Source organism: Equus caballus, chromosome 1 (assembly GCF_041296265.1).
Source record: "Equus caballus isolate H_3958 breed thoroughbred chromosome 1, TB-T2T, whole genome shotgun sequence".
Taxonomy (NCBI): Eukaryota; Metazoa; Chordata; class Mammalia; order Perissodactyla; family Equidae; genus Equus; species Equus caballus.
Window position 1 is genome coordinate 153,462,427 of NC_091684.1, and position 19,916 is coordinate 153,482,342.

General features: G+C 37.0%; 1 long non-coding RNA gene across 1 annotated transcript in view; it reads right to left on the reverse strand.

The window, feature by feature from the left end:
- Positions 1 to 19,484, reverse strand: part of LOC102149820 (uncharacterized) — an 83,405-nt gene extending 63,921 nt beyond the window's left edge. The window contains exons 1-4 of the long non-coding RNA XR_011426702.1: positions 19,337 to 19,484; positions 17,186 to 17,242; positions 14,691 to 14,739; positions 13,494 to 13,564 (exon numbers count right to left, since the gene is read on the reverse strand). This is a non-coding gene — a long non-coding RNA (uncharacterized lncRNA). The remainder of the gene's footprint in view (positions 1 to 13,493; positions 13,565 to 14,690; positions 14,740 to 17,185; positions 17,243 to 19,336) is intronic.
- Between the last annotated feature and the right edge of the window lie 432 nt (positions 19,485 to 19,916).

Sequence of the window (19,916 nt, forward strand, 5' to 3'; positions counted from 1 at the left end):
TTCAAATAGGAAAAATGAAGTATTAGCATAATGGCATCTAATAGTTATACTTTTCTTATTGAGGGGAACTTCTGGCAATGTGAAAAGTCTAATTGTTTTGAAGATTGTTTTGAAGATGCTTGATCTTGATGATGGGATCTATGGGGAAATGAAAGAATACGAGACAGCCTAATCAATCTTTGTCTCTTTCAGCTCACCCAGTTCCATTGAGGGGGAAAGTCTGATGGAAACAAATAATGGAGAACTCAGGCCAAAGGCTGAGGAAAGTAAACAAGATTCCTCAGGTAGAAGAAACTGAGAAGTCTAAATAGGAGAGCGAGAAGAGAGAGATGCTTCATAGGAGAGGGGATTCCAGGTATCTCGAAGAGGAGCAACTACATGGGCAGTCCCTAGAGAGGAGAATGGAAGCCCATTACCCAGGAAGAGTAGCAAGGGGGCAATACGTAGAGAGTATGAGTGAGTCACTCATCCTTCCAAACACAAAGTGTGCACCAGATAAATGGTAATTGGTGACATGAGAGTGAAGTCAAGATCTGTTTCCTGTCTGGACTCTCTGAGAAAGTTTTTAATTATCTGTTTTTTGTTTTAGCAGTGGAGTACACTATCTTGCTTTCTCATGTTAAGAGGTTACATAAAAACTGAAAGAAAAACAAAATAAGAAGTCTAGAAAGAGTAGTGAACGCATCTAAGTTGAAAATTGAAATGCTGAGGGTTTTGTTTCAGCTTAGTAGACCCACCTCTTGCCATACAGCCTACTTATTTGGGTCAAGCCTGTCTATTTGGTGAAAACATTAGTCAAACTAATTACATAACAGTCATGACCAGTCAATTCACTATCAACAGCCAATTTATAATCCTCATATTCACAAAAAACACAGGGAGCCATCTTAATTACATAACAGTCATGACCAGTCAATTCACTATCAACAGTCAATTTATAATCCTCATATTCACAAAAAACACAGGGAGCCATCTTCCTTGTGAATGAGAAAAAAGAAGATAACCAAAGAAGATGGGAGTTTTCTCATGGTTAGCACTCAAGGGGAAAAGGGTCCCTCCTGTATCCTTATAGCTGAGTCAGGCAAAAATGAATAGCACTAAGGCTTTAGTTTTCCTTAAACAATTATTTCAAAGCAAGTGTTTCAAGAGTAATTGATTAAGGCCTAGATATGAGGAAAAATAATAATAATTATTATTGTATGCACCTGGAATACCAAGTCAGTCTGGTAGCGCCTGATTAGCACTGTTGCCCAGCTCCCTGGTCAAGGGAACCATTTTACATTGCCCATTTTAAATGCAGAGAAGAATAATTAACTCAATTCTCTTTTCTAAACATAAACTTCCACCTAACAACTGTCCTATAAATTCATGTTCTACGTTACAAAGTGAACTCTTCCAGACAGAGAGGAGACAATAATAAGAATAAAGCCATCCCCATAATCTAAAAAGGCAATTGTATGTCCTTACTGATGGTTGGTCAGAGCCATCTTCACGTCATCTTGGTAAATACAGATTGCCTGTTGTGTGCTGAGTGTTTTGCCCAGTTCAATGAGGGACACAGTGTCTTGCCCTCAAGGAGATCAAAATCATTTGAACAGGGATAGAGAAGACATAGTGAAAAATAAACACAAATAGCTGTAGTAGAAGACATAAAGTGATAAATACCATATCACTTTATGATTGAGCCTTCTCATGCTCATTTTCTCAACGCTTTGTAATATATGTCTATGTACATAGATGAAAACATACATGAGTAATATCATCTGAGCTTTAAACTCTCCCCTATCTTTATATATGCTCTTTGATATAGGAGAAAATAAATTATTTTATTTGGTAGCAAAATTTTCCCTTACACTCCATTTCCATGCAGAGAAACCTAGGATATAAAGAACCTGTACAAATTCAAATGGTTTGGTTTTCCCTCTTCTGTCTTGGTGCCATATCTCCTTCATCCTCTGTCCTCTTTATCTTCATTCATAAGGTCCTCATTACAAACAAATAGATTATGTGCCAGATTGCATTACAATTTTAACCTCCTTCCAACAGAATTCCACCTACCTTCTTCCTAAGGAGTAGATCCATCATGAAGCTACCTTGACCCACAGCAGTTGGTGCTCTGAGGATCTTACCAGAACTGACCCTGTATGGTTCAGGCTATATTTGAATGTCAAGCTGTCTGACAGTGATCATAGTGGAGAGTAAGCAAGAGCACTGAATCCTCTTCATCTCACAACAAAAAGTGAGGACATTTCTAATGTTTGTTTTTGGCTTTCCCATAACACACATTCCAGCATGTTAAGCACCTCAAATTCTCTACTAAATTATAACGAATATGTTTGGGAACATGTATATATTTAAAGAGCAAATGTTGCGTCTTCAGTCAAGTTCCCTAGAAGCAGAGTCTGAGATGGGGATTCTTGATCAAGTGATTTATTAGAGGAGCACCCTCAAGAGAAGGGGAGTAAGAGAAGCCATATAGAGCGGAAGGACTAAGTGAAGCAAGAATAGGTTCCTGGGTGAGACGGCTTTTGTTTGGCTGAAAGCAATTCTCTGGAAAAAGAAGTAGCAGTGAGTTGAGTTGTTAGCATCTAGAGGATGGCTATCCCGGCTGGTGAAGGACATCTGTGCAGGGACCAGCAGTGTCCCCTCCATGATACTGTTTCTAACAGACTGTCACTTTTGGGTAACAGAAAATTCACTTTGGGAAGCATACATCTTTAAAACCTGGTGGAAGTCGTTAAACTGTGGTTCAAAATACAATTAATTACCCTGGAAGGATAATTGTTTATTAAAATTTCTGCTTGGAAATTAATTAGTTGGAAAAAGTCTAATATGGTCTATAGGCTCTACAGACCAAATACCAAGCTGTCAACAATTTACATATAAAAATAGGATGTCTGATGCTTTACAGAGGAGAGCATAGAGCCTTCCTGGAATTTATTCACCAATGTGATACAGATAATATACCTACTTGATTATTGAGGATCAATTATGGTAATGGTCTAAAATGCCTTATAAATAGTATATTGATTTAAAATGTAATATAGTAGTATAGTGATAGTGGTGATTAATAGATGGATAAATAGATGATATCAGTTGCAGGGAGAAGATGGAGAAGAAATGTTTCTCTATGTTTATATTTACATTATGTTGTTTATGTGGTGTATTATCTTATAACAACCTCATCTCAAATTTTTTTGTTTGTTTTGGGTTTTTTTGGCTAAAAATAGGTAAGATAATCAGGGCCAGCATTGTAAAAAAGTGTAACTTAGGCAAAGACTTCAACAACAGTGAGGGGCCAATATTTTAAGCCAAAAACCTTGGCCTCATCCTTGACTTCTTTCATTTTCTCACATCCCAATTCCCATTTCTCAGAAAATTTTGCTGGCTCAGTCTGTAAAATATATACAGAATCCAACCACTTCTCACCAACTACTTCACTGTTAATATTCTGCTCCAAGACATTGTCATCGCTCACCTATATTTTTGCAATAGGCTCTTTTCCTATTTCCACCCTTGCCCACTACAGTGTATTCTCAACAGGGTAGCCAGAGTAATCCTTTTAAAACCTGTCAGGTCATGCCATTTCTCTGCTGAACACCTCCAAATGGCACCTCACTACATCTGAGTAAGCCAAGTTCCTAACAATGAACTTCAACATCTTGCCTGACTTCTCTGACTGCATCTTCCCCTGGCTCTTTCCACTTCTTGTTCTTCCCCACTTCTGCCCAGCACCACGATTGCAATGGATGGCTGTGCAAGCTGTACAGGCTGGACACTACCCAACTGATACTTGCAGTCATTATACATGTGCACATTTACTGCCACACATTTCTGTCAAGTGGCAATGAAGTGTTTTGGAAAAGGAAGGCTATTTGGATCAGCAACAAGGCTGGTTCCACTTTAGGGTTTTGCAAAATTGTTTTTTCAGTCTTGGAATTCCCCCTCCTCCAGTTGTACATTTGGGAAACTCCCTCACCTTCTTTATATCTCTGTTCAAATGACACCTTCTCAAGGCCTATCCTGACCACTTTATTTAATATGCAACCTACACTACCCCCCAACACAGATACACATTCCTGAAAACTCTAAATCCACTCTATTTTTCCCATAGTATTTGTCCCCTTCTAACATGCCATATTATTTACTTATTTATGAAATTCACTGTTTATTGTCTCTTTGCCCCACTAGAATATAAGCTACATGGGAACAAGAATTTCAGTCTGTTTCATTGATATATGTATCCTGAGTACCTAGAATAGTGCCTGCTATATATTAACTTTTGTTTAATGAATAAATGACTAATGACTAAGACATTACCTTACCTAACTTCTCCGGGTCTCTACTCATCTGTTAGGGTTAACGTGGGGATTCAGTGGTATCATAATAGTAAAGTACTGGTCAAGCATATAGATAAAGCTCTTTCCATACTCGTTTTCTCAGTGTGTGCTCCTCCAGTGGTGAAAGCAAGTGATGGCATCCAGAAAAGAAAGTGTTGGACTTACGTTTTCAAGACCAAGAAAGTATATTTGTTTTGAGGTCAAAGGTGGATATTTGGAACGCCAGTACTGTAGCCACTCTTGTGGCAAGGTGCTCATGTGTGTATGTGCTCTCTTTGTCTCCCTCTTTCTTTTTCTCTTGGTAAAAAACCTGTGTTCACTTCATCCTCAGGCAGCAAAGAGAGTCCCAGGAACTTCAGGCTTATTTGTCCTTTAGAATTTAGTACCTTAGAAAAAGAGAGAATCTGTTTCTCCCAGGGCCCATTTGAATCCTCCAAAAGAGGACTTTCTTTGCGCCTACCTGTGTCACATACTCAAGCCTGGATCAATCACTGTATCCAGGAGGACTGGCCAGACTGGGTACCTCCTTACTCTTGATGTGGGAAAGTCAGGGCTGTAAGATTAAAACCTTAATAATGGAAAGAATACCAATCCCAAGAAGAAAAGATGCTGAACAGGCAGAAAATTTAACAAATATCCCAGCACTTAGAACAATACCTGGATTACTGTGGAACTCAATAAATGAACATGTGCAATATATTCTCACTGTTCTTGGTTGTGCCTGTCAGCAGTTTATTGGTCTTTTTAGGGAACTGTTTATCATCTACTTTGAAAATTTTTTCCTACTTCATTAATTTCTGATATATTTATAAGTTTCTTCCTTCTTTTTTCTTTTTCTTTTATTTTGCTGTTTTCTTTTTCAAATTTTCAATTGAATCTTAGTTCATTTATTTTCCATCTTTTTTGTTTTATTTGTTTTTGCTGAGGAACACTCACCCTGAGTTAACATCTGTTGCCAATCTTCCTCTGTTTTTGCTTAGGAAGATTGGCCCTGAGCTAACATCTGTGCCAGTCTTCCTCTATTTCATATGTGGATTGCAGCACCACAGCATGGCTGTCAGTGGTGTAGGTTGGTCCCTGGGATCCAAACCTGCAAACTCAGGCTGCCGAAGTGGCGCATGCCAATGTTAATCACTATGCCATGGGGCTGGCCCCCATCCATCTTTTTGTTTTTTTATTAAATATATGCATTGCTAGCACCCTATATGTTTTGATGTCCTATGCATTCAGCGTTATATTTCTAAGTAGATTTATAAACAATTTGGTTTCCTCTTTAACTCAAGGAGATTATTTGTTATGGAAATTTCTAAGAGGATAAACATTTTGGGCTATCTTGTTGTAATTTCTAGTTTCTTACATTTTGGTCAGAGAATGTAGACTCTGAGATTTCTCCATTAGAGATTTGCCTTATGACATACATGATCAAATTTTCTAAATGTTGCAAAGATATTTGACCAATCTATTCTCTGTTCTAGGTATCTGTCTACCATTACCTATTTTTCCATTTACATCTTCAATAACTTTACTTTTTGCTGTCTGCTGGATCCATCAGTTTTTGTAAAGAATGTGTCAAAGGTTACTCTGAAGACTGAGTTTCTATAAATATCTTTGTGTTTCCAAGATTTTTGCAATACAGATTGTGTGGTTATATTGTTTGATACATAAACACTTCTGCTTATTATATATTTTTTGTTATATTGAATGATCTTTTAAAATTCTACTTTGATATTAATATTACCATTTTTGCTTTACCTGAATTGTCATTTGCTAAGTTCAACTTGGTCCATTCCTTATTTTTCAAACTTTTGGAACTACAGTTGGAGTCTGTTACTAAGGCATAATAAGTTTGGCTTAGGGCACAAGTGGGGATAGCAGACACCTCAGGAAAGATATCCAGAGTCTGACTGGGAAGAGATGCATTTCCCTCTGCTTCCTTCCTCCTCCTCAGTCACTGACCAGCACAGTCACAAGCTATCATTTGTACTCCTTTCTTTTGGTGTTTTTAACTCATTTCTACATTGAAATGGTGGAGACTAGAAGAGGAAAGACAGTGGACTTAGCCGGAGTAGGTAAAGACAACAAAAATGTCTTTGTAGGGGGGAAAGGAGAAGTTATTCATCTCTTGAAGCTAGCGGGTAGCACCTTGGAAACACCGTGGTCTTGAGAGGTGAGAGGAGCAAGAGTCCCTCCTTCACAATGGCCTCCGGGGCTAACCCTGCACATGTTCTCAATCATCTGCTCAAATACCGTGAGCTCCAGTTCTGTGACGAGATGCCAGAAATGTGCTCATGAGATTGGTGCAGACCCAGAATGAGCCAGAATGTCTCCCTAAAACACCTCTTACAAACAACTCCCTCCTCTTTTTGGCCTTAGAAACAGACAGAACATGCCTTTCAGTGCATTGGTAATTATGAGACATTTCACAACTACAAGAGCCAACACTTTAATATCAAAATGGGCACGGGGTGGAGGTGGGGGAAGGGTCAGTTGCACTCCTCACTACTGCTTTCTGGTCTGGTGAATGTCTCTAGGAAAGGCTCCTGAGGATTTTCGGGCACATGGTGATAATAAAAAGCAGACTAACAACTTTTAGTTGGCTTTATTATTTTTTAAAATTCTCTACAGAAAATCATCCTCTTCTCACCTGCACCCAGGGCAAACTGCTTCCACAGCCCCTCTACTCCCTCCCCTTGGGAAACCACTGCTGAGTTCTCAGATAGATCTCCCAATGGAGGTATCTTATAAAACTCCATCATTCTCTTTCACTAAAAATTCCTCTCATAGACCTGCCAGTTTTGTCTGCTTTTTGAGGAAAGCTGAGAAATGTCATGTCTTCTACCTGCAGGAGATTCCAGAGTGGGGTGGGTATTCTTTCCTATGTAGAAGGTTAGGCAGCATTAGTCAAGGAAAAGAGTTTAACCAAGAAGGCTTTGATCAAGGTCAACAGAGTCCAAATGAGGCTTTCTTTCAATAATTACAGTATTTTCTTGATTTGAGGTCAAAAAGAGGGAAATGGACACAGTGACTGTTGACTTCAATGACTTCAATGCATCATGTTGACTTATATGAAGTGGAAATTCTACAATGGGAATCAGCAGATCTGGGTCCAGACCCTAGCATCACCATTGACTTTATTATCTTTAACAAATTATTAAATTAGTGTGTACCTCAGACTCCTCTTTTTAAAAGATAGGGTTTTAATATCTGCCATGTCTTTCCCAAAGGGTTGTTCTATAACAATATAAAGATGATTGAAGAAGGTCTGGGCAGTGTTGCAACAAGAGCTGGACAGAACCTTTCTTGCCTTATTACTCACTGAGAAACATGCCTCTTCAGCTGGGCTTCCGGGCCTCCTATTCCCAAGGCAAACAAATGGCCTCTTACTAAAAGGTGTATTCCACATGCTCCTACTAGGCATACTCATTGTATATCATTATATTATATATTCATTGTCTATTATTGTATAGACACGGATTTACTGTCTTTATGTTCTTTGTGCTAAGTGGCATTTTGAACCAATTCAGGCCTGATTCCTTGGTTATCATTATTATTTCTTTCTATTGCAGTAAAACATATACAGAAAAGTATATAAATCCTAAGGGTATAGGTCAATTACTTTCCACAAACTAAACACATCCATGTAACCAGCACATAGATAAAGAAATAGAGCGTGAGCAGCACTCCAGAAGTCTCACTCGGGCCTTGTTCCAGTTACTACCAACCCTTCCTCCCAAGGGTAACCACTATCCGGACTAACACAGCCATAGATTAGTTTTCCGGGTAGCTCTTTATAAGAGCTGCTTCCATCTACAGACAGTCCCCCACTTACAACAGTTTGACCTAGAATCTTTTGACTTTACAATGATGTGAAAGTAATACACCTTCACTAGAAACTGTACTTCGAATTTTGAATTTTGATCTTTTCTCGGGCTAGCAATATGCCCTATGATGCTCTCTCATGATGCTGGGCAGTAGCAGTGTTCTGAGTATGTTTAAGGTAGGTGAGACTAAGCTATGACGTTCGGTAGGTCGGGCATATTAAATGCATTTTCGACTTAACGATATTTATGATGGGTTTATCAGGATGTAACCCCACTGTAAGTCTAGGAAGATCTTCAGTTGCTAACAGTGCTCTCATCTTTGCCGTATGAACTTTTGATGATTTAATAAAGGGACGGGAGAGGTGGGTAGAGTACAAGGCAGATGCAGAAGATAGGCCTGGAAATTATCTTCTCTATAAAACGTTGTTGGTTAAGACCAGTGTGTCATTTCCAGCAGGCAAACAATCTTGTAATATTTTTGGGAAAGGAAAGCATAATGAAGTTGGAACTACTGTGTTTCTTTTGTCTCAAATTGCAAAATACCATTTATAGAAAATTTTTAAAAAGAAGGAAAGCATTTCTCTGTGGCTTAACTTGGTACTTGTCCATACTTGGAGTGAGTTAGAGATGTACAGTATAATACTGTCATCTTAGATTTTTTAAGATCCTTTGACCACAATATTCCCAAGAGTACAAACAGACTCCAAATGCCAGATCTTATTCAGATCACTAATATATTTCCTAGGTGATGAGGAGTGGGTTGGGGGTGGGAGACAGGGGGGAGAGAGGGCCCAAGGACTATTTGCCAACTGCCTCAGGGCAGGAAACCTAGTTCCCTTTCGTTTCCCCCCATATCAAATCCTCAACTGCATTCCATTGTCTGACTGGGCTGGCCACAGCTGTGGCTGTTTCCAAAATGAAGATGGAATCTAGCCACATTTGGATTTAGTATTCTCTAGAACTGCCGTTCCTCTGGGCATTATTTTTAGAAGTATCACATTGCAGAGGGGCTTAATTTTTCTAACTGGCTTTTGGAAAAATCTGCAAATCCCTTTTCCCCCTAAATATAAAAGACTGATGTAAGAGGCTTCTGATCATTGTATTTTTCCCTTGGGAAATCTTATTCCAATGGAAAGAGAGGACATGATTGTTTGACCCAGCTATCGCCTAAAATAATGTTGTGAGTTGTTTTTTTTAGAGCAGGTAAATTACGTATCATAATAGCACAACACAGCTGCATATTTGAGCATAAGAGTCTACAAAATGAAAGACAGCATGGTGACTTCTTATTACAGCTCTATTTGATGTAGATCAACATCAACCAACATTCTCTAAAAGCTTATGATGTACCAGGCACAGGGTTTGATACAGATGACAAAACGACAAATAAGACGTTGTTCCTGCCCACAAGGAGTTCACAGATCAGTGGTACAACAAATGCAAAACCAATAACTATAATTATATATAATTATGCAACAAGTAAGTTATAATTACTTATTATAAAGAAAGTACTATGTACAATGTTTTGCAGAAGAAGAAATTATTAACTCTCACAGAATGTGTGGTCTGGGAAGAAGTCACAGAGGATGTGTTACAGCATAGTCGGCCAGCAAAGACAAGGACCAGACATGCCAGAAAGGAGTCAAAATGCAAAGGCACAGAGGAATGACATAACCCAGTGTTCTTCAGAAATTCAAAGGAGATGAAAACTGACTAAGCATAGGTGAAGGGGGGCAGGTGGTGAGACTGGAGCAGAGGACTGGAGTCAGATCGTGGAGGGATTTAATCCTCTACAGAGTTTTCAGCAAAGGACCAATATGGTTAGCTTTGCACTTTAAGGACTGACTCTGGCATAGAAGAAGCTCAATTAGAGGAGAACGGACGTGGAGGCAAGAACATCAATTAAGAAATAATGTTGATCTCAGGCTTACAATATGCCAAGCTGTTAGTCTCACGCATACTCTCATTCTCACCCTGGCCCATTCTCTTGCTCCCTTCCTTTCTTCCATTTTTATGTAACACTATAGAAATTTTAGGAAAAATCTTTAAAAATATCCTGCATCATCCCACAGCCAATACACTCAAGATCCTAAAACAACTTAAGAGAAAGAAGAGAGGGGTTAATATGACCCATTGAAATAATATGTCATGTTAATTTTTCTCAATATTATAGTAAGTATTTGGGGAAGGTACCTGTTAAAGAATAGACTTGTCTGATAGTCTCTCTGCTCGTTCTGCTTAAATGATGGCAGACTTGGTAGCAGAGCCAGACATGGTTTCACTATCATAACAAACAGCAGAGAAGAAAGTCTCTGATTACTAGTGACCTGCTGGTGATGCCTACCCTGCCCCAGGGAGTTTGCTTGGCCTTCAGCCTTTGGCCAACCATCTCTGACCCGTCTCTAGTTGTCCTCATGGGCTGTTACATGGGTGACTCCTCTGCACACTTCTGTATGGACTAGCTGGCTTCTTTGTGTCCTGCTCCTTTCTGGAAGGCATGGGTTTACAAGGGGAAAGGGAGGAGACCATTTATGATGGTGGAGTCTGCTCTATTTCTGGATATACAGATGAGCCACAGTCTGACCAATTAGGCTGAACAAGACTTTGATGGGAACAAGAAGACTGTCAAAAGATCCCAGATGGACAGGTATAGGTGAATCTGGCAGGGAGAAATAATTTGCACTTCCAACCTAAGGTGTCTCACCTTTAGGGAGTGTATATGAATCACAGGAAAGGGGAACATAAAGAATTTGAAAAAAAATCTAAAATTAGTATTAATTTTTTTAAGTCAAAATGTTTATATATTTATAAAATTTAAATGTAATAGAAGGAGAGTGTGGGATATTTGTATTTATGAAAAAGGAATATTTTCTGGTTGTTTTCTTTTCTTGTTTATCTTTTTTAAGACTGAGAAACAGGACTATCAGCTGCCTCTCTAACTCACAATGAATGGAAGAAAGCACAGAAGAGTGGTCAGTCAGAAGGAAATAAAAGCTCAAATTCAACAGCAGATGCAGTAATTTAACAGATTTCTTTCCTTCACTATGGCTCAGATTTCCTGCTAAGGAGAAGTAACACTTTGATTCCAAAAGGAAATGAATCTAGCTATTATTGTTTAAAAGAGATAGTCAGAAGAGGATACCTTTAAAATTTAGATATACTATTAAACATAGGTAAAGCCTGTTTACAAGGAGCAAAGAAATGAAATGTTTAAAGTCTATTTGCAAAGAACAAGGAAAACTTGGACATTTCCTAAGTAGGTTTTGACTTTCCCTTTTAAGCAAAATAAAATTTACTTGCAGCATAAAGATGAATTTAGGATCAAGTATTATGTTGCACAATATGTAAGGGATTTTTAGAGCTTTTAGAAGTTTTAAATGCTTCATTATGACATAATAGAAAGAATATCAATTTAGCAGTCAGAAAAATCTGGGTTCAAAATCCAACTTAAATTGCCACTGCTTAGGGCCAGCCTGGTGGTGTAGTGGTTAAGTTTGGGCACTCCACTTCGGCAGCCTGGGGTTCATGGGTTTGGATGCTGGGCATGGAACTACACACCGCTCATTAAGCCATGCTGTGGCGATGTCCCATATGCAAAAAATAAAGGAAGACTGGCACAGATGTTAGCTTAGCAACAATCTTCCTCAAGCAAAAAGAGGAAGATTGGCAATAGATATTAGCTCAGGGCCAATCTTCCTTACCAAAAAATAAAAAGAAGGAAAAAAAAATTTCTAGTGCTGGCCAAAAGGTAGTAAGCTAACTACAACCTATCTCTCTCACTGATTATAGAACACTTGAACAACACTATCAACCAACTTAACTTAACTGACACTTAAAGGAAACTCCAACAACAGCAGAATATACATTTTTTCCAAGGGCATGTGGAAATTCATGATGATAGAGCATATCCTGGGCTATAATGCAAAGCATAACAAATTATAAATAATTGAACAATCATAATTTGTCCTCTGATCAGAAGGAATTAAATTAGAAATCAATAACAATAACTTTCTGGAAAATCCCCAAATGTTTGAAAATTAAATGGCACACTGCTAAATAATCCACGGGTCGAAGAGGAAGTCTGAAAGGAAATAGTAAATTGTTTTGAACTGACTGAAAATGAAAACACAACATATCAAAATTTGTAGGATGCAGCTACAGCTGCGCTTAGAAAGAAATTTATAGCATTAAAGGCTTATATTGGAAAAGAAGAAGGGTCTCAAATCAATAATCTAAGTTTCAATATTAAAATACTAGAAAAAAAGCAAGTTAAACTCAAAGCAAGCAAAAAAGAGGATGAATACAATAAACATAAAAGCATAAATCAATAACTTGATTAAATAAAAAGAAGAGGAAATCAAAGTAACAAAAAGTTTGTTCTTTGAAAAATCATTACAATTGATAAACCTCTACCCAGATTGATCAAGGAAAAATAGCGGACTGTAGACCTTATAGACATTAAAAGGATAATAAGAGAATCCCACGAGCAACCCACTGCGCACAAAGTCCACAAGTCACATGAGTTGGACCAATTCTTGAAAAAGACAAGCTGCCAAAACTCACTCAACAAAAAACAGTTAATCTAAATTTTCCTATACCTATGAAAGAATTGAATTTTACTTATAAACTTTCCCAAAATGGAAAATTCCAGTCCCAGATGGTTTCATTGGTCAATTCTAGCAAATATTTAAGAAGGAAGGAATACAAAATCTACGCAAACTCTTCCATAAAACACAGGAGAAGGGAACACTTTCCAATTTATTTTAGGAGGCCAGTATTACCCTGATACCAAAACTAGAGAAAGACAGAACAAAAAAACTATGTACTAATATAGCCCACAAAGAGAGATGCAAAAACTCTCAACAAAATATTAGTAAATCCAATTTAGCAATAAGTAAAAAGGACAATACATCACAACCAAGAGGAGTCTATCCTCGGAATAGCCTCGTCCAAGGCTTGTGCAACCTTAGAAAATACAATTAGAAAAATGTATTTCACCATTAAAACAGACTAAAGAAGAAAAACCTCATAGACCCAAAAAAGTCATTTGATAATGTTCAAGTTCCATTCAATATATTAAAAAAACCTCTTAAACTATGAACAGAAAGGAACTTCCTTAACCTCATAATGGGTAACATGTGCACACACGCACATACACATGTGCACACGACCTACAGCTAACATTATACTTAATGGTGAAGGTTTGAATTCTTCCGTCCTAACACTGGGAACAAGGAAACAATGTCTGCTCTCACACTTCTGTCCAACATTATACTGGAAGTCCTGGCCAACTCAATTATAAGCAAGAAAAAGAAACAAAAGGCATACTTACTGGAAAGGAAGAAACAAAACAGCCTCTATTCATAGATGATGTGATTGTCTATGTAGTAAATCCCAAGAAACCTTAAAAAAAACCTCACATAATTAATAAGTGAGTTTAGCAAATTCACAGCATACAAGGCCAATATATAAAATCACATTTCTAAATACTAGCAATGAGCATTTGGAAACCAAAATTTTAAAACTGTCACAAACATAGTGGATACATCTGATATACAGAGGATGCTCAATAAATATTTGTTGAATGAATAAGTGCAATTTGATTTTCAAATGTATTCAATTTTTGTTTTTTAATAAACTTGTTTTTCAAAATATGTTCTTCTGGGTGTTATTAACGTGGTCTGATATCCTTGGAAGTATAACAATAGCTGCTGAGAATAAGCTAGATAGCTAGAAGCAGCCAAATGGGCTTAACACGTTCTCTTAAACAATCTACCTTAAGAATGACTGAATTCTCTGTAGCTGTGGTATTTAAATGGGCATTGTATCCTTCTTGGAAGGTAAGCTTCTAGTAGAATGTTAGCTTCTTGTAACTCTGTTATATGTAACATACTCTGTACACTTGAGTCAATTAACATGTACTAGAAAAATTAAAAATCATATTTGCATCATCTTAGTGATCTTAATTATGCTGAATTTATTAATCTTTCAACACAAATGAAGAGGAAAAATTCTCAAGATTAACATTGCTGATAATGGCAAAAGATCAGACTCCCAATATTATCATTGTACATCCAACTCTCACTTTAGAATGTGAAACCACAGGATTTCCAGTCAGACAGGACTACATCTTTGGTGAGGTAAAAACATACTTAATGGTTATTTGTGATTGATTTTACTTTTTTGTTTTATTATATTCATAAAACTGCAGTTCTTTCTAATAGCTGTAGCACATGTTCTATTTTAGTAGGTAAAACAGGGAAAGTTTGCCAGTATTAAGCTCTTTCTTTGAGGCACCAAGAGGGAAACATTCTTCATTTTAAAGCACTCAGTAATAAAACTATTTGTATCCAACTGTTCATGCAGACAAATGGGCTCCAAATCTATACATGTAAAAAAAATGAAATAAGAGCTTTCAAAAGTTCTAAATATATAACCAGCTCATTTCCTGACATAAGAAAACTTCTACTTTATGTCTAAAATTTGTAGTTAAGGCAAAATTTCTTTTTATATCAACACAAATACTTACTTGGCCAATGGTCTGTAATCAGAAAATTGGCTGCATCATACGCCTAGATCTGAATAAAATAGAGTATGTCATTATTCTTGCACTGATTGGAAAATATCAACTAAAAATAAGGAAGATGATCAATGACTCACTTTGAAATCATCAACAGAATAGCCTTAATTACTTTGAAATCTATGTTTTTTTATTTCCTTTCTTTATCAGATATTCAATATTTTATGTGGTTGTTTTGCTTGCATAATTTTAGAATGGTTTTAAATTAACACTGTCATTATTCCGTAGAATAAAACTGTTGCTACAATGATAAATTGTTTGGAGGCATTTGAGCACTGGGGAGATAGATTAATGTAATCAATAAGCTTGAACCTTTTTAAATCAGAAAGATGTAATTTTAAATCCAAGTTCTCTCACTTATTTGCTATGTGAGTTTCATCAAATTACTCAACCTCTTTGAGATTCGTCTGGCTGTTTTTTCTAATCTTAAAATGAGAATAATATGGAACCTTAGGATATTGAGAAAATTAAAAGAGATAATATGTAAAATTCTGGGTGTATAATCTCTCATTAGATGGCATTTTCTTATTAGATTTTATTATTATCTAGTTTTTTCTTAAATAATTATATAAGCCCACGTATTTTAGATAGTTCACGTATTTTAGACAGATTTTACTCTTAGATCTCTTTTATCTGCTAAGCCTCATCATGTCTTGTAGGGAACGATCATTGAATGCAGATATTCCCTTAACTAATTTTCAGAAGAACAGTGGGGATTGCCTACAGCAGACACAGCTGGCTGTCTACTCAACTGGCTTTCAAACTCTTTGACTTTGACCAATGCTAAGAGGTTCATTTTACATCATGACTGGATGTACACACACATAACTCAAATGTAAGTTTCACAAATCATGTTGGTACCTACTAAGTATGATGAGCTTATTTCTATTTTATTTTATTCCATTTTATTTAATTTTTCAAAATGTCAGTTACATTACACTAAATTGATTTTATGATCCTCTAATGGGTTGTGACCTGAAGTTTGAAAAAATATTAGTCTGCCCAACAACCATCCCCTTCTTCCTTCCCTCTTTGTTTAAAAAAAAAATGTGGCTTCATTCAGATATGTATCCCTTCAAGGAAGTCAATCCAGTTAAAAGGCAAATACTGATAGGGCAGCCCTTGACAATGATTAGTTTGGGGTGTGTATCTGGAATAGTTCTGACCAATATAAGGAGAGATTATTGCTCCGGTTTCTTTTCTTATAAAGGCACTAGACACATTCATGAGGGGTCCACTTTCATGATGTAATCACCTCCCAGAGGCCCCCACTTCCATACCATCACACTGAGGATTAGTATTTCAACATTTGAATTGGGGCAGAGCTCGGGGGTGGGAGAAATGGGGGGCGGGTAGCATTCAATCCATTGCACCTGGAAAAAAGATCTTAATATAGGTGGGTAGAAAAAGGAGCAGCTGTTTATCCAAAATCACTGCCTCTAAAAGACTCTGACTGGTTGTCATATAATTACAGTCAGTTGTTACCATAATTAAAACCATAATTAAAGCCATAATTAAAACCTTATATATAGAATGATATATATACTACGCCAGGCTTTTTAGGGCACTGAAATTTGAAATACCAAATATTTCTTATTATTACTAATAAGTGCATATAAAAAGGTTATTTTTAACATTTTGCAAGCCCACTTCAATGAGGAATATGCTACTCATTATTTTTAATATGCACATTAAATTTAAAGACCTAATGTCAGCAACCTTGGGGGGAAAAGTAATGATTGGCATACCTTCAGTTTTCTTGTAAAATAAAGGCTAAGTCCAGCCACTTTCATAGTACAACAGAATCATGGAAAAGATAATCAAAAAAATTCAGTCAACCACCTGGTTGCTTAAGATAGAGGTTATGTGACATCCAGATCAACTATTTTCTATAGCTGCTTCAAGTGATATTAGCTGGGTTTGCTGTTGTGGCTGCATTCAGCTGGTGGCTAAGCTGAGCTAAAACGTTTAGGAAGGTCTCTCTCACTTGTCTGGGGCTTTGGTGCTATTGACTGGGGTGCTTCAGTTATTCCCTACGTAGCCCTTCATTCCATGGAGTGCCTCCAAGGTCTTGCCACATCTCCAGCAGAATAGTTTGGACTTCCAAAGGCACCATGTTCCAACTTTAAATATTTCTACATTGATTTCATCTGAGAAGTAAAATTAATGTACTTTTGGAATAGCTTCTTAACTCTCAATGTTAAAATAAATTGAGATGTCCAGACTTAAATTTGGAAAACATTTTTACCTTTATAAAAGTATTTTCCAAAAGTAACAAAGATTTCTATTTTTTAAATACAAAAAAAACATGTTTTCAGGGAAATGTGTCTTGGAGGGAAAAACGGAATTTTTTCTCCTAAGCTTATAAAATATTAGGCCACCTTGGTTCAGTCAGTACATTTCCCTCCTTCCTTCCTTCCAAAGTGCTTTAAAATAAAACTTACTGTGCGTTAAAGTTTAAAAGTTCTCTAGAGTTTCCTAAGATGTTTGTGGTACACTTCCTTGAGAAATTGGAAGAGAAAAAAGATTACAATAGTAAAGATTTAATAATACATCACTGTGAAAAAAATCCTCTATAATAAGTGATAAAAGAAGATTAGGTAATCTCTGAGAATGGAAGAAATCTAGAATTGTTTTTATTCCACAATATTTAGAATCCATTTTACTTAGATTTAAAAAGCCCTGAAAATTAACAAAGCAATTTATTTCTGAGATTCAGGGTAGTTACAAAATTCCAAAATATACAATCAATTAAAAAACAAAAAGCAGTCATCAACAATTAGAAAATTTATTCAGTAATTTAGATTCTATTTGCAACATTGCCAAGGACATATATTGGTTAATAGAAAGCACTGCCCTTGATAAGATTGTAAATATTGTTATTAGCGTTCAAGAGTAAATAAGGCAAATATTCTTTTATAAGTATTTGAATTATTTTTAATTTCCAGCAGACAACTAGGTGGAATCAATATTTCCATATAGGAAATCAAACGTAAAGTATTTCTTAAGCTAATAAATAATTAGCTTTCACTTTAAAAGTATAACCTGAACTTTTACTCATGTTCCTTTCTGCTTCAGAAATTAACAGTTGTTTGTTAAATGTTCACGGATGCTTGCTATGATTGTACTATAGTTCATTAATATAAATGTTTATAATATACTTAATAACAAAATAGATATTATCTCCAAGTTTAACTTTTATTCAAATTTTAAAATTTAGTATTAACTTTTCAAAGCTTTTCATGATGAGTCTAGAAAGGAAGACAGAACCTGTAGATGTCATATCCTCCTATAAACTCACAGTACATCTCGATTAGTCTCTGAAGTACTCTCTACCATTTTTTATTCCCAAATTTACCAGCCAGCAAAATATTCTCAATGTCATAAATGGTCTCAGGGCGAAGACAGAAGTCTAGTGTGCCAACAGTAAAATATGGTCTCAGAGGTATGATAAATCAGAGGCTGTAAGACCTTTTAAGATGTTAGAATGATGTCAAGCAACACCTCATAGGCCCTGTGGGCTAGAGAGTATTATGGGTATTTCCTAAAGCACCCTGATTCTCAGCCCAAGGTAAAGGGGGTCTGTCTATACAAGTGGCTTTGGTCTAATGAGGTGCACTGATTTGTGATAGAAGGCTCACAAAGATTTTAAGAAAATAGTTGACTGAAACACACAGGCAATTCAAAATAAAAAGAGACGTCTAGGCCCCCAGCTCTGCAGGTCTTTTCTTCATAACCTCTTTTTATTAACCCTGCCTCTAAGATCACTATATCAATTACCTATTGCTAGGTAAGAAACCATCTCAAAACTTAATGGCTTAAAACAATGATTTTTACTTATTTATTTATTTGCTGGAGGCATATTTTTTCTTTGTATTACTTTTTTTCTATTTTATCGAGGTCACATTTGTTTATAACATTGTACACTCAATTTCAGGTGTACACTGAGCTTCTGTATAGACTGTATCATGTTCACCACCAGAAGTCTAACCTCTGTCTGCCACCATACATATGTGCTTCTTTACCCCTTTCGCCCTGCCCCCACCCCCTTCTCCTCTGGTAAGCACCAATCTGTTTTTAAATTCCTCATGTTTCTGTGGATTGACTGGTGGTTCTTCTGCTCCAAAGGGTATCAGCTAGAATCACTCATGTGGCTGCAACCATATGATGGCTAAGCTAAGCTAGAAGGTTCAAGAAGACTTCTCTCACTTGTCTGGGACCTTGATGCTATTGACTGGGGTATCTCAGTTCTTCCCTATATGGCCTTTGTCTCCATGTGGTGTCTCTGGGGATTCTCTACATGGTCCCTCTCTCCAGCAGGATAGCCTGAATTCTAACATGACGGCTCAAGAATCCAAAAGCACAAAAGCAAAATCTGTCAGGCTTTTCTTTCACCACATTTTATCAGTCAAAGTAAGTTACAAGGCCAGCCCAGATTGAAGGGGAAGGAAAATGGATTTCACCCTTGAAGGGAGGAGTGGTATGCTTGTAGTGGGAGGGGAGGAATTGTTTGGGGCTCATCCTTAAAGACTCTCTATCACAGTCTACCCTCTGGCCACAATTCTTGTCCCACCCACATGTAAAAATATACTCACTCTGTACCCTGAAAGTCTCATCCTACTATGGCATAAGTTTAAGATCAGTATCTTATTGTTTAAATCAGATCTAGATACGGGTAAAATTCCTCAGGCATTGTTCCTCAGGTGCAGCTGCTCGGGAGTGGCTTCTCTCAGTCCAAGTTTTCTAGGATAGAAAAAACACAGACACTCCCAATCAAAGAGGGTGTCAGGGAAACAGGAGACACAAAACTAAAATTTTTGTCAGGGCCCCTACACTGAAGGCAAGGGACAGTCCTTGTCGTGGTTCAGTTCATCCCTTTCTGGTGATTTCCTAATCTGTAGCTCACCTTGCTTCTTGGTTCCTCACTCTGGGATTTTGGCTCCACCCTCCAATCCCTTTCCATAAGAAACGACAAGTTCTGGGTTGGAAATATTTCCTCTAAAATCTTGTTTAAAATTGAACAGTTCCTTCTTTAGCTCAATTCTCTCTTCTTGTACATTATCATCAGTAGCCATAAAAAGTTAATTGGTACTTTCACTACCCCACCTGGAAATCTCAAGAGATCTATAAACTTATAAGGTTCATTTTCTATCTTCTATGTTATGGCAGGCAAAA